General features: G+C 37.1%; 2 long non-coding RNA genes across 2 annotated transcripts; one reads left to right on the top strand and one right to left on the bottom strand.

Annotated features, from left to right (window-relative positions):
• Positions 1-1748: 1748 nt before the first annotated feature.
• On the bottom strand, positions 1749-6722 carry LOC127160378 (uncharacterized). The gene is made up of 7 exons (XR_007826730.1): positions 6629-6722; positions 6293-6319; positions 6049-6137; positions 5522-5608; positions 5070-5155; positions 2302-2358; positions 1749-1957 (listed from the first exon to the last, which is right to left on the bottom strand). It is a non-coding gene; the product is annotated as an uncharacterized LOC127160378 (long non-coding RNA).
• Positions 6723-12741: 6019 nt separating this feature from the next.
• On the top strand, positions 12742-13483 carry LOC127160377 (uncharacterized). Its single transcript, XR_007826729.1, has 2 exons — positions 12742-13023; positions 13141-13483. It is a non-coding gene; the product is annotated as an uncharacterized LOC127160377 (long non-coding RNA).
• The last annotated feature ends 1569 nt before the right edge of the window (positions 13484-15052 follow it).

The following is a 15052-nucleotide window of genomic DNA, read 5'->3' as shown; positions in this document are numbered from 1 at the left end:
TTCAGAGGCCCAAAAACCCACTCAAACCCCAGCCGACCACTGGTTGTCCTTCCATGCATCACTTTTGGTATGTACTAACCACTGCATACCAGGAACACCTCACAAGACTTGCTGCTTTCAGCACAAAAAAAAATTAATAAATTCAGTGTATTTAACAATGACAGGGGTCATTGTAACAATAAAATACATTTTATTTACTTCACCTGTGAATGGTTTTATTTGTAGCTGATCAGTGTAAATCACAACAATAAATTCAAATGTGGAAACATATATCTCTAACCTGTAAGTTAAGTTTTGTCTCTTTTATATGACATCCTATTTTAAATAAATAAATGTGTGTGCACTTCGTGTGTGGCAAGAATGATATTACAACAACAACAATAATAATAATATTAATTATATAATAACAATTAATTACATTTATATATGACTTTTCTCCAGACTCAAAGCGCTCTTTAAATTACAATTTCCTCAACCACCATGCAGCATCCACCTGGATAAGGTGACAGCATCTATTGCGCCAGAATCCCCACAACACACCATCTTATTGGTAGAGGGGAGACAGGGTGGTGAAGACAAGTAGAAGACGTAAGCATGATTAGGGGACAATGACGGTCAAAGGCCAATAAGCAAATTGGAGACTTAGTAAAGTGGTCCAAAAAAAACTGGACTGTACTATATAATTTAAATATTTCGAAAACATTGAGTAGCCTATATCGTACAATAAGAGTAGAATACAGAAGTGCAACTACAGGTTTTGAAGCTGAATCAGTGTTTTTACAAGGGTGATTACGAAATCCGATGGACTTTGTCCAAAGTTTTTACATTTTTGTCAGTGTTAATCCACCCAGCAAAAACTCGTCAAAAACACAACAATGCCAGACATCTAAACAACCTGAAAATTTGGTTGAAAAGTGAAACCGTAACCGTAAATTCATGATTATATTTATCTCATATTCAAAATAAGACAATTCACAAAAGAGTACTAAAACATTTATTGACACATTAAATACATCTTTCAAGTAAAAAGCACTTTCCTGATCACAAATTAAGCCTGCATTTGATTAAACATACTGTAAAAACGATACAATTATAAAATATAACTATATGTTTTCTATATGAATACATTGTGAAAGGTAATTTATTCATGTGAACTACATTTTCATTATAATTACTCCAGTATTCAGTGTCAAATGACCCTTCAGAAAACATTTTTAATATGATTTGCTGCTCAAGAAACATTATCATCAATGTGGAAAACAGGTGTGCTGCCCAATATTTTTTGTGGAAAACATATTTTCAGTATTCTTCAAATAGAACTTTCAAAGGAGCAGTATTTATTTGAAACTGATTTTTCAAAACAATTATCTTTGTATCTTTGGAGCAATGACCAATTCCAACCACATTAGAACATATTTCACCCAAAAAATGCTAATTTTGCCATTAATTACTTCATGTCACTCCAAACCAATAAGAAACATTTGTGCAAATAAAGATATTTTTAACTGATGCCTTGTGTATGCAAACAATAGCAACATCAACAAAATTACGTCTTTATTCATACATTAGGTATCTCCAACGCATTTTCACAAAAAGCACCATAAGATTTTTTTGTTATGTGTGAATAAAAATGCAATGTTTTCTGTGCATATAAACCATTCACATCACTTCATAAAATTAAGGTTGAACAACTGGAGTCGCATGGATTACTTTAATGCTGTCTGTACTACCTTTCTGAGGCTCGAAAATGGTAGTTTTATAAACTGTGAAATAGACAGTGAGTGCTGAAAATTTTTGGTTCAACTAACACATTAGTTAAACGGTTCCCTCAGGGGAATCAGTATCTCTGCCTGATATCTGATCTTCTGCTCCTTCCACCATCCCAATCCTGGATTTTTGAGCCACAACAAAAGTTTCCACTTCAAATGCTTTAGCCTGGCTGCTTTTTCTCCAGCATCTAAAATGAGAGAGAGAACAAGAACCAAAATGTTAATGTTGAAAACAAACAAAAAAAAATAAATAAATAAACAAAAGAGTGGGAACTGACTTACAGCACGAGAACAATTTTCTAGAATTTTCAACCGTTTTATGTCACTTCCTATATATGCATCACAAATGTGGTAATATTAAACGACTATGCAAGTACTAAAAAAAAATTCAGCTGCTTGAAATGTTAAATGGACAGTACATAAGAACCGTACTGAAACAGTGATCCCTAAAATGGTTATAAAAACCAAAACATATATAAATACTGAGAACGTGTTTGACATTAAAAAAAGTTAAAAAAAAAAAAGTACTTACACAGCAAAAGATGCAGTGACCTGTGGTTGAATGGACTTTGGTTTTATTTAGCTGTGACTGACACACAAACAAAAGGGAATAGAAAATAACATCACTGAATATGAGACAAATATTGCATATTTCTGTTCATGTGTACTCATTCTTCATGAGTGATTATTAACTAATTAGTGTGTCAGGGGTTCTTCTCAACTCTGGCCCTCAATGTCCACTGCCATACAGAGGGTGCGTCTCAATCACCTTAATAGTTTGCTAGGTTGTGAACTGATATATTGTTCACAAATTCAGACATTGATAAGGACAGTGGCTCACTACACAGTGGTGACTATTTCCATCCTCATTGTACAGCATCACTACTGATATTTACACACAGCATTAAAATGAATATTTCTTTTAATGCTATTTACAGTACATTATGATAAATACTTTGTTACATGAATGTGCAAGATTTCAGCCATGAAAAAACTGTAATGTTTGCTAGATTAGACATTACCTGTCTAGTGATGTATGTTTATGCTGAAATATGATATTGGTTTGTGTTTTAAATTCGGTCACATGTCATTTTGTAGTGAATTATCTCTTCAGTTTTGAGCTTCAAAACTTCCTATAAGGGTACGTAGTGAGCATCAATGCTTCCTGATTTTCACAGCTATTTAGGGAGCACACATTTCAGTGCACAGTAAAAATTTTGTGATTAAGACATCCCTTAAAGGAGAAGTCCACTTCCAAAACAAAGATTCACAGATAATGTACTCACCCCCTTGTCATCCAAGATGTTCATGTCTTTCTTTCTTCAGTCGTTATATTTTTTGAGGAAAACATTTCAGCATTTTTCTCCATATAATGGACTGATATTGTGCCCAGATTTTGAACTTCCATAACGCAGTTTAAATGCGGCTTCAAACGATCACAAATGCAGTTGTAAATGATTCCAGGCAAGGAAGAAAGGTCTTATCTAGTGAACCAATCGGCTATTTTCATTAAAAGAATACAATTTAAAATACTTTTTGATCTCAAACACTTGTCTTGTCTTTCTCTCCCTGAACTCTGTGTATTCTGGTTCAAGACAGTTAGGGTATGTCGAAAAACTCCAATCGTATTTTCTCCCTCAACTTGAAAAATAATTTCAAAATCATCCTACATCACTGCAGAAGTACTGACACAGTCTTTGCAAAGTGAACATGCAAAGATCAAACAAACAAAAAAGGTAAAACAGTGATATAGGACGATTTTGAAGTCGAGGGACAACATGAAATGGGAGTTTTTGAATATACCCTAACTAACATGAACCGGAAAAAAAACAGTTCAGGCAGACTAAGACAAGACGAGCGTTTCACATTAAAAAGTATATAAATTGTACTCTTTTTATTAAAATAACCAATTGTTTCGCTAGATAAGACCCTTCTTTCTCGGCTGGGTTTACAACCGCATTTGGGATTGTTTGAAGCCGCATTTAAACTGCATTTTGGAAGTTCAAAATCGGGGCACCATATCAATCCATTATATGGAGAAAAATGCTGAAATGTTTTCCTCAAAAAACATAATTTCTTTACGACTGAAGAAAGAAATGAACATCTTGGATGACAAGGGTGTGAGTACATTATTTGTAAATTGTTGTTCTGGAAGTGGACTTCTCCTTTAACCACTGACTAATGATCAAGGGACCTGAGAGATACACACCCATAGTTTAGGTAACTTTAAGGTTATTAAAACTGAAGACATTGATTAGTTTGAATAGGCGCACTGGACTAGGTTGGAGCATCATTGGCGTCATACCAGTTTTAACACTGTGAGCAAAATGCATACAAAATACGACACAATACGACAGAACCTATTATAATCAGCGATGCTGCCTACACTGGATGAGGCACAGCGCAACACTACAAATCCCCGACAGCAAACTGATGCCGCATTCTATTTATCATGTACTGACACAAAGTTCAAATGATTTTCAACGGTCACTTTGGTTTGCATCCAGCATAGACAGACAATCTACATCACTGTGCATTGCATTCTTGGTATACAATACAAATCACCAAAGAAAAAAAAATCTGTTTACGTTAATATTTTTAAGAGCTTCTTGCACTTTATTAGAATAAATGGACTAATATTTAAATCCCTTATGTTATTAACATTTGTGGTCAGTTTTCTTTATGTTTTTGAAATAAGTCTCTTATGTTCACCAAGAAAACTGCATTTATTTGATCATAAATAAAAACAGTAATGTTTATTATTACAATTTAAAATAACTGTTTTCTAAGCGAATACGTTGTAAAATGTAATTTATTTCTGTTTTCGCAAAGCTGAATTTCAGCATAATTTCTGAAGGATCATGTGACACTGAAGATAACACCGTGTCTACACTGGACACGACAAAGTGACCATTGCAAATCGTTTGAACTGTGTGTGAGCACATCATCATTAGAATGCGGTAGTAGTTTACTGTAGTGGATTTGTCGTGTTGCCCCTCGCCGCATCCAGTATAGACAGCATCAATGATTATAATGGGTTCTACTGTATTTTGTCGCGTCGCTCACGTCCAGTGTAGACACAGTGTAAGCATAATGATGCTGCAAAATCAGGTTAGATCACTTTTTAAAACACACTGAAATAGAAAATAGTTATTTAAAAATGGTAATTTCACAATATTACTGTTTTACTGTATTTTAATCAAATAAATGCAGCAGTTGTTGCCATAAAAGATTTCAAATACATGACAAATCTGACCCATAAACTTTCGAATGGTAGTGTATGTTTAAGATATTACTTACTAGTCATATGGTTCATAATGTCTAGAGATGTTCTTCGACAGGAGATACGCTTTAACTCTGGTGCACGGCCATTAGCATGGAAGATTCTAGGAAGGAACATAAACAATCTGTCGCAGGGCCAACAATATTTATTATACGATGTCAGGTTTATCAGAAGAAACCATAGCAAAGGTAAAATGCAGAAAAGAAAAATAAATAATATATAGAATATACAAAACAATACAATTTAATAACAGAATTTACATTTTTAGGTTTACTTATTTAATGCTCATATACAGTGTTACTTATGTTTGTACCTTCAAGTCCTTTTAAAATAACTAACAAGCAAACAAACATAAAAGTATATAGATATATATAATTTTGCAAAAGAAAATTAGAGATGCATGGTGATATAGGCTAAATGTATTATGAAAGATACATATCAAGTTATTTAATAAGGTTTCTCAGATCACCTGTTTCTATATCTCTGTCAGCAGCTCCCCTCAGTAATTTTAAAATCAGGAACTTTTCCTGTGTTGTAGAAGTTTTTTCTGAAACTGCTAAAGTCACAGGACAAGAGGAATCAATATTTATTTACCATGAAAGGTCAAAACGTGTTTAAAGCACTTTCAGCCCATTTTCTCGCTCCATGTCAATTTTGTATCCGATTAACCGTACATTGCATACTTCTAGGTTAAATAAATTAGCTTACTTCCTTTCAAAAGGCTACAAAACCTTAATAAAAAAAGAAAAACAGCAAGTAACATTAATTAAGATGACATTAAAAGCCCAGACTTTCATAAACAAGAGCTCAAGTCAATAGTTAACCTAATTTACCTCTTATACTTAGCATTATGGTTCAGATGTTAACAGACTTTTTCTGAAGACAATAAACCATTTCTATAAAGTAAATATTCAACAGAAGTGTGTCATTTACATAAAAGAAAGTGTCAGGAACACATGTATGTACTATTTGTGTAATATTAGAGACTAAACTTACCTGAAATTTGTGAAAACAACAGTGGGAGACATGTTTTGCTGCTTGTTGAGTTTCCGCCCCATTTCCATGGTAACTCCTACCGCTCCAGACTTGAATGTTCAGTGCGTGCGCCCGTTAAAGCAAGCAGATGTCACGCAGAATGTATAAATGTCATCATAAAGTAATATTATCTTATAAAATACATAATGTAAATGAAGTAAAACACTTACTTAAATACATATTTTAAATGAGATAAAACACTTACTTCTAGTGTTTCCCTTTTAAAAGCGACCTCCACGTCAGCACTGCATAGCAATTCAGATCTATGAGAAGTGTTTAGGTGCACACAGCATATTAATATCATCATAAAGTAATATTACACATAATGTAAACGAAGTAAAACACTTACTTTTGGCATTTTCCTTGATAAAACCAACTTTCCCTTCTGCCCCACGTTGTGATCGAAAGAAAATATCTCTCTGAGAAAAAGTTCAGGAGAGAACAGCACATAAATGTCACTATAAATTAATATGACGTTATAAAATACATATTTTAAATGACATAAAACATTTACTTCTAGTGTTTCCCTGTTAAAAGTGACCTCCACCTCAGCACTGCATAGCAATTCAGATCTATGAGAAATGTTTAGGTGCACACAGCATATTAATATCATCATAAAGTAATATTACACATAATGTAAATGAAGCAAAACAATTTTCCTTAATAAAAATCAACTTTCCCATCCGCTCCGCATCTTGATTGAAAGAAAATCTCTGAGAAAAAGTTCAGGAGAGCACAGCACATAAACATCACTGTGAGAAACGTTTAGGTGCACACAACATATGAATGTGGTCATTAAGTATTATTATACATAATGCAAAATAAGGTAAAACACTTACTTTCTGTGTTTTCCTTGATAAAACCAACTTCCCTGTCTGCTTCGCATCGTGAGTGAAAGAAAATATCGCTCTGAGAAAAAGTTTAAATACATAAATACACATTTCGCTATAAATCAATATGACGTTATAAAATACATATTTTAAATGAGATAAAACACTTACTTTCCATGTTAAAAACGACTTCTACGTCAGCACTGCATAGCAATTGAGAATTTACACTTACTTTCGGTGTTTCCTTGATAAAACGAACTGCCCTGTCCGCGCATCGCGAGTGAAAGGAAATACCGTTATCTCTTAAAGAAAACGTTTAAGGCTAACCTTAATTGCACAGCGCTCTCGTCTGTTCCGCATCGTGAGTGGAAAAAAATGTCTTTGAGAAAAGTTTAGCGGCATACAGCACATTAATATCGATATAAAACGATATGATATTACAAAACACGTTTTGTGCGTAAGATTACACAGCAAGGGTAAAATCTTTGCGTGGCAGGGGCAGCTGCCACAAAAACCTGCCACTTGACCCGTCACCGCCACAGGCAGCTGCCACTCCACCCGCCACCGCTATACGCGCCTGCCACTCCACCCGCCACTGCCAGATATGCATCAATCGGAGTGTATACAATGGAGATGTTGAAGCACGCGCGACGCTTCGGTGCTGCTCGCGCCATTGTGGATTTAAAGGGAGGAATAAAACATAAGTTAAGGTAGCAAATATGTAAATAAATGTAAACTTGCACTGTTTGTTTGTTTATATGCATCAATCGGAGTGTATACAGTCAGAGATGTTGAGGCAGGCGCGATTCGTAGGTGCTGTGTGCGCATTATTGATTTAAAAACCTAAAGTAACGTAACAAATAGGTAAATAAGTATAGAATTGCACGGTCTGTTTACTTAAGTGCATCAACCGAAGTGTAAACAGTAAGAGGCAGCTGCCACAAAACCTGCCATAACGTACGTTGTTTTATTCCTTGCCACCTTAACTTATGCTTTATTCCTCCCTTTAAATCAATAATGGCGCGCGCAGCACCGAAGCGTCGCGCCTGCCACAACTTAGCGTCGCGCCTGCCTCAAAAACTCTCACTGTACACTCAGATTGATGCATATGATCAAACAGAAAGTGCAATTCTACTCTTATTTACATATTTTCTGCCTTACTTTATGCTTTATTCCTCCGTTTAAATCCGTAATGGCGCACGCAGCACTGAAACGTCGCGCCTGCCACAACTTAGCGTCGCGCCTGCCACAACATTTCTCACTGTTTACACTCCGATTGATGCATATAAACCAACAGAAAGTGCAATTCTACATTTATTTACATATTTGCCACCTTAACTTATGCTTTATTTCTCCCTTTAAATCAATAATGGCGCGCGCAGCACCGAAGCGTCGCGCCTGCCACAACTTAGCGTCGCGCCTGCCTCAAAAACTCTCACTGTTTACACTCCGATTGACGCATATGAACAAACAGAAAGTGCAATTCTACTCTTATTTACATATTTTCTGCCTTACTTTATGCTTTATTCCTCCGTTTAAATCCGTAATGGCGCACGCAGCACCGAAGCGTCGCGCCTGCCACAACATTTCTCACTGTTTACACTCCGATTGATGCATATAAACCAACAGAAAGTGCAATTCTACATTTATTTACATATTTGCCACCTTAACTTATGCTTTATTTCTCCCTTTAAATCCGTAATGGCGCGCGCAGCACCGGAGCGTCGCGCCTGCCACAACTAAGCGTCGCGCCTGCCTCAACATTTCTCACTGTTTACACTCCGATTGATGCATATAAACCAACAGAAAGTGCAATTCTACATTTATTTATATATTTGCCACCTTAACTTATGCTTTATTTCTCCCTTTAAATCCATAATGGCTCGCGCAGCACCGAAGCGTCGTGCCTGTATGTAATGTAAGCAAACAGACCTTGCAATTCTACACTTATTTGCCACATTATCTCATGTTTAATCCATAATAGAACACACAGCGCCTAAGCGTTGCGCCACCTGTTTGCTCTATAGCGGTGACGGGTCGCGAGGCAAGCGCATTCAGTGGTCCAGGGGCAGGCGCGCATAGCGGTGGCAGGTCGAGTGGCAGGCGCAAATAGCGCTGACGGGTCCATTGGCAGGCGCACATAGCGGTGGCAGGTCCAGGGGCAGGCGCGCATAGCGGTGGCAGGTCGAGTGGCAGGCGCAAATAGCGGTGGCAGGTCGAGTGGCAGGCGCAAACAGCGCTGACGGGTCCAGTGGCAGGCACACATAGCGGTGGCAGGTCGAGTGGCAGCTGCCCCTGCCACGCAAAGATTTTACTCTCTCTCTAAGATTAAACACTTTATTTCGTTCTTTCCCGTCCTCATACGCTCCGCATCGCGAAGAAAAAAAAATGGCGTCTGTAAAAAATATTTCAAATGGTTGAGGCGCGCACACCAGAAAATATCCCGGATGTTGAATCAATTTGGACCAAAATTAGACGGACCAAACAAAGACCAATTTTCAACGTCGATTTTTGGGCTAAATTAGGACTAAATCCGACGGACCAAACAAGGACCAATTTTCAACGTCGAGTTTTGGGCTAAAAGAAGTCCAAGACGGGCCGACTTGATTTAGACCAAAAAACGATGTATGTAAAATGTTTATTCATTTTATATGAATGTGTTTTGTTTTTATATGCTGCTTTGTGTATTTTGTTTTGAAAAGTGTCTAACAGATTAATCACACCAGACTTTTGATACGCTGGTTATGACTGCGAAGAGACTGTTGCCCTTTAAGGGCGTACCATCGAGAAGCTCATTGGGACGTTCAACTCACCAGTTGGGCTTCTTTTGATCGGCTTGGACCGGAGAATAACACATTGGGCGGGTAGACAAAATTTGGGCTGCTTTAAAACAATTAAAAGCCGCCCAATCAGCTGCTTTTTTTCTTTGCTTTTATCTTTAGTCATGTTATTTTAATATGTTCGAGCTCAAAGTATCACAGTAAAAAAAATGTGTCTCTTTAACAGAGAGCTGTCAATCAATTTACCATATTTTATGTTGGTGAGATGTGATCTAGGCTTGGGTACCGAAACCCATCCCACTAAACATTGGACGTCGTAGTGACGTGACCCTGACCGACGGACCCAATATAGACATGATCTGCACGTCTATCCGACGTCCAATGTTTAGTGGGATGTGACCGGTATGTACCGGACCGAATCAGAACGCGAATTTCGGTGCCTCATTTCGGTGCCACTTAAATGCCTGAACTGTCGATTGAAATATTTGTCTTCTGGTGCTATGACACGGATGTAGAAGCATTGATTTATCAACATGCATGATCGCTAGTTAAATTTAAATACTGCATTCATTGGGTGTCAGAATGAATGAGAAAACTCACGTGAACGTCGGGAAGCTTTGATGATAGAAATCCAAGACATCTTTGTAGTTACTATCCATTTTCACATTTCGAATTAAAAGCACAAATCGTCTGGAAATGAGACCATCCGAGAAGCGCGTGAATGCTGCAACTATCGTTACACTTGCTCTGACTGCAGCAGGTGGTTTGCCGTTAGCTTAGCTAGCTACATTAAATGCCTCTAACTTAAAATGCCAAAAAGTAAACATTCTGAAGTGTGGCTATATTTCACGAGAAATGATTCAGACACTGCGACGTGCAGCAAATGTTTTACAGCAGTTGCGTGTGAAGGGGAAAACGCGTCAAACCTAATGAAACATTTGATGGTATGTGGAATAAACTTGAAAGCAGAGGGATGCACCGTGTTTGACAGTTTGCAGACATCAACTGGAGAGGTGTCGTATTTTGCCAGAGACGGCAAATATGTGATGCGATCTAGGAAAACCCAACACATGGTGAAATTTTACCTTTTTTAGGTTTTGACACCATATGAAAGCTGAGTTCAGGCCCCTTTCCAAAACTTTTATTTTTTACATAACCTACGTTATGGCTATCTTAGGTTGGCTGATAGCGATGATTTTCAGGAATGGGATTTTGAGAAAAACGGCTTTAAAGTGAGACGGCTTTCACTTTCACTTTACGGGTTTAACGAGAGCTGTCTGTCAAGTTAGGAGCGCTACTGCATCATTAGACAAACAGACTAACGTTTGTTTTCCGTTGATCACCCATTTAATGTTTAGTAAATAATGCAGCCTACCTTGTAGTAAAAGCGAGCGCAGCGCAACTGTTCTCGCACTGTGCATTAAAAACAGACTGTCATCGGACGACTCCTCTTTAGTAACTTCATCATCCGATCCATCATCTCTGGATATGAAATAGCCCGTAACATCATTTAGGGCACTGACATCACCAAAACTGAGCAGATTGAGACGAGTAAGATCGGTTAAGTGAGCAGCTGCAGTACTTTAGACGGCGTTGTTGTGCTCCGCCATCTCACGATATTAAAATAAATAAATAAATAAATACATAAATAAATAAATAACTTTGCTTGCCGTACTTTACACAGGACTGGTGGAGAATGTGAATTAATACGCCTTTACTAAATATGTTAGGTGGTTTATTTTGATAGGTTAACTGTTTTTGTGGTGTTAAAGGAAAGCAGCTCCGCAGCGCGTTCTTAACATAGGAGAAAGACAGTCATTTCTGCTTGCTGCAATAAATGTCTATTTTTCTGCACTAAACAAGTGAATTTCGAAGAGATATTTTCAGAGATGATAGACAAGATGTTATAGAATAATAATTTAATGAAAAACTAATTTCCTGAAAACGTCCCACCGCGACATCCGACGGGTTTTCCCAGATCTAATCACATATATTCATATTTCTGCAAAAGAACTGCTAAAATTTTAAGCTGTTAAATTATTGTAGTTGGGTTAGGTGGCTTAGGTTTTATTGTTGTTGCGTTTTGCATTGACTTAATAATGTAGTACTACTTCTTTTTTCTTTTTTTTACTTTTAATACATTGTTCAATTTAAAGAACTTTTTTGTCCAATAAAAATATATTCTTGTGTCATCCACCACTTTGTGGCTGTTTTTAAAAGTATCGGTTCAGACACCGTTTTGGCACCGGTACCGTTTTAAAAGTATCGATTTGGCACCGGTATCGAAAAAACCCCAAACGATACCCAACCCTAGTGATGACTCGTGAGTGACGGGGTTTTGGCGCTATAAAGGGCAAGATTTTGAATGTGCAGCTATATATTCATTCATTCATTTTATTTAAGTGATTGCGATGGCAAAGTGGCCTAAATATAAGTTACACGATAAAAAGTTTTAGAGTGACTTAAATCTCACAACGTGGATTACACGTAGTGAGAGATGAATATAAGATTTCTAAGTATAATTGTAACTGAAATAAGAGAACAGTTGAATGATTTAATAAAAATCAAAACTGAATATGGGGACTATACGATGCTGTCCTGCATCAGAACATCTTTTAAACAGTCCAGACTACTCTGGTATACTTGGCATTGACAGCTGCTGGACTTCAACAGTTTTAACTGTGCATGATGTTCTGCATGATGTTCTAAAATGTGTACTTTATGAAATACGTGCTGTAGTTCTGTCTGAAGATAAAGCACAAGACAACGGTAAGCACATTATTGTTGTTAATTGTTATTATTATTATTAAAATATTTCTGGGCATTTTAAGCATATTTTCTGACTCCCTTAGTTTTGATCCATAATCCTGTGAAACTGATTTATCTTTATTTTATTTTGTCATCTTTTTTTAAGGAGATAAAAACGGTCCTTATCAACCTTGACTGACATGGCAATAAAATTCCGTCACATTATTTTGGCAGTAAAATTTTTGGGCTGGTTTTTGTTGAAGTGGGCGGGTTTTGGTGAGCTTTTGCGCTGGAAATCGTCAACTCGATCTGGCAACACTGCCGGTGGAGCTGTAGTGCGCAGGTGTCGGCGTGATAAGAGCTCGTCTGTGGAGGTAACGTGCGGCGGAGTGTATGGCTCAGCGAATATCAGCGTGAGAGTGCAGTGAGAGTGAGAGTGGCGGCAACAGACGAGACGCCGAGCTTAAATAGAGGTGCGGTTTGGAGCACGAGTGAGCAGGACGCCAGCAGAGAGTGTCACGTGTACAACGCAGGATTTCAACGGGACTGGGTAGCAGATAGCTGCCCGGTCATATATTGTGAGTACCCTTTTAGTATTTGACCTATCAGAGGCTGTACCAACAGACGAAGACCTGTGTTGATTTCACTTAATATTGTGAATAGAGACTGTAACAAATGTATTGCCAATATCCTAGCCTATAGACACTTAAATTCTTTTTCCTTTTTTGTGTGCTGTGACACTGTTTTGGAGTGGATTGTGGTTTATTGTGTGCACAAGAGAATTGTAGTAGTGTGTTTGTGTGTGAAGTAGGCTGTGGATACTGGCAGTATTCTGTTTTATTTTTTAGTGATGAGGCGTTTGGATTACCTGTTGCAGTGGGACTAAACTGACTGTTGCTGCTGTCCAGAAAGACATTACACATTATTACTTAAAGACTGCTTGCGGACTGCCAATTTCTTCGTTAACCATTCCTCCTCTATGCTGTTTTTACTTTCTTTTTTTTTAAAATGAAAATAAAGTGTGTGTAATGAGATCTACCTCTTGGGTGTCTGTGTTGGTGCCTTGCCCTCAGTGAGAAAGTTAAGTTTTATTGAACTAAAATTGGTGAAAAGAATAAACCGAGTCCTGGGTCTCAGTATTAAAATCTAGGTGGCGTAGTCGGCTACCGGTTGGCTTAGAATTGTCTTTGAATTATATACAAGCATTCTTTACCGCTTTGTGCGTCACATGGGGATGTTCTGCTAACAACATACAAGCCACAATTTGCACTACAACAGTGCAGCATAAACGCTGCTAACTGAGGGAATAAATGGACTGTGTAAACTGGAAACATCTGTTCTCTACAACTTGAAACTTCCAGTAAACTATTTTTTCAATAAATTATGCCTTCTGTAAAATTATTATTTCTGCTTGTTTAGACATGGCCCTTAAAGCTAGTTTAGTGTTACTTAACTAGTTTGCTCGGCTCTGACTGAGAGGAAACCTGCAGGAAGTTTCTATTTCATTCTTAGCATTTTTTTCTGGGTTGTATTTTCTTTCGCGGTCTCTCTCTCTCTCTCTCTCTCTCTCTCTCTCTCACGCGCACACACGCACACACACTCACTCTCGCTGTGTATGTGCTTGGCTCAGTTCTTTTAAACGTCTGCTACGGATTCGTTTACTGTATAGAAAAAAAAAAAAAGAAATAAAAAAAGAAACATGTTTTCCCGTAACTTTATTACGGTAACTGTTGTTTATTTTCTTCTCAGCAGTGGGACAGAAGGTAAGCGATTTTCCTCGTTAGAACATGTATGATAATTCAATATTGCCATAACATTGTGGTTTATCATCCTGAGACCCTGCGACCTCATATGAGGACAATATATTTCAGTGAATTTCACTGAGACTGTATATGCCTCAGTTTTAAATCTGGATGTCCTGTACATAGCACATTCAGGGCTTGTCAGAGATACTAAATGTTTAGATGTTTCACGATTACCACAGCCTCTCCTTGGTCTTCAGTAATGTCTAAAATTAATTTAGTGAGACTCTTGGAAATATGATCATATTTGGTAACTATATCATTCAAATCTGAATAATTTTTAAAATGTGAACAAAAATCAACATCGCAGGAAAATGTTACGGGGTTTCAGATCAAAATAGGACTTTCTGTTACGAAACAGGACATTGAATTCATAGATGTCCTCATATGAGGACACCGGGATGTTTATGCATTTTGGAGACACAACAAATGAATAGGGAAAGAATTTATATTTCAATATTCCTATGAAATATATATTATTTTAAAAATCTTTACTACTATTCATTACATGTTGCCCCATGTTATAGATGCCATGGGCGTCACTAGGCCATTTTTAGAGGGCTAAAAATAGCTTAGTTTCTCAGAGACTGTATTAAAAAGCCAGCATTTTAATACAATAGTCTGTCAGCTACCCACCCACATTGCTGCAACGTGTACATATGATAATATATGTAAGATTTAGACTTGAATAGACAAAAATGTAATTAAATCATTCTTAAATAAAAACCAAAGAATAATAAATAGAAAAACATTTTCAGGTAACAAGTAGATTTTTGACCTATTCACTTAAATAAAAAAGTAGAGA

This window comes from Labeo rohita, unplaced genomic scaffold, assembly GCF_022985175.1.
Source record: "Labeo rohita strain BAU-BD-2019 unplaced genomic scaffold, IGBB_LRoh.1.0 scaffold_340, whole genome shotgun sequence".
Taxonomy (NCBI): domain Eukaryota; kingdom Metazoa; phylum Chordata; class Actinopteri; order Cypriniformes; family Cyprinidae; genus Labeo; species Labeo rohita.
The sequence above is the reverse complement of the archived record's forward strand: the minus strand, read 5'-3'. Positions and strand labels throughout refer to the sequence as shown.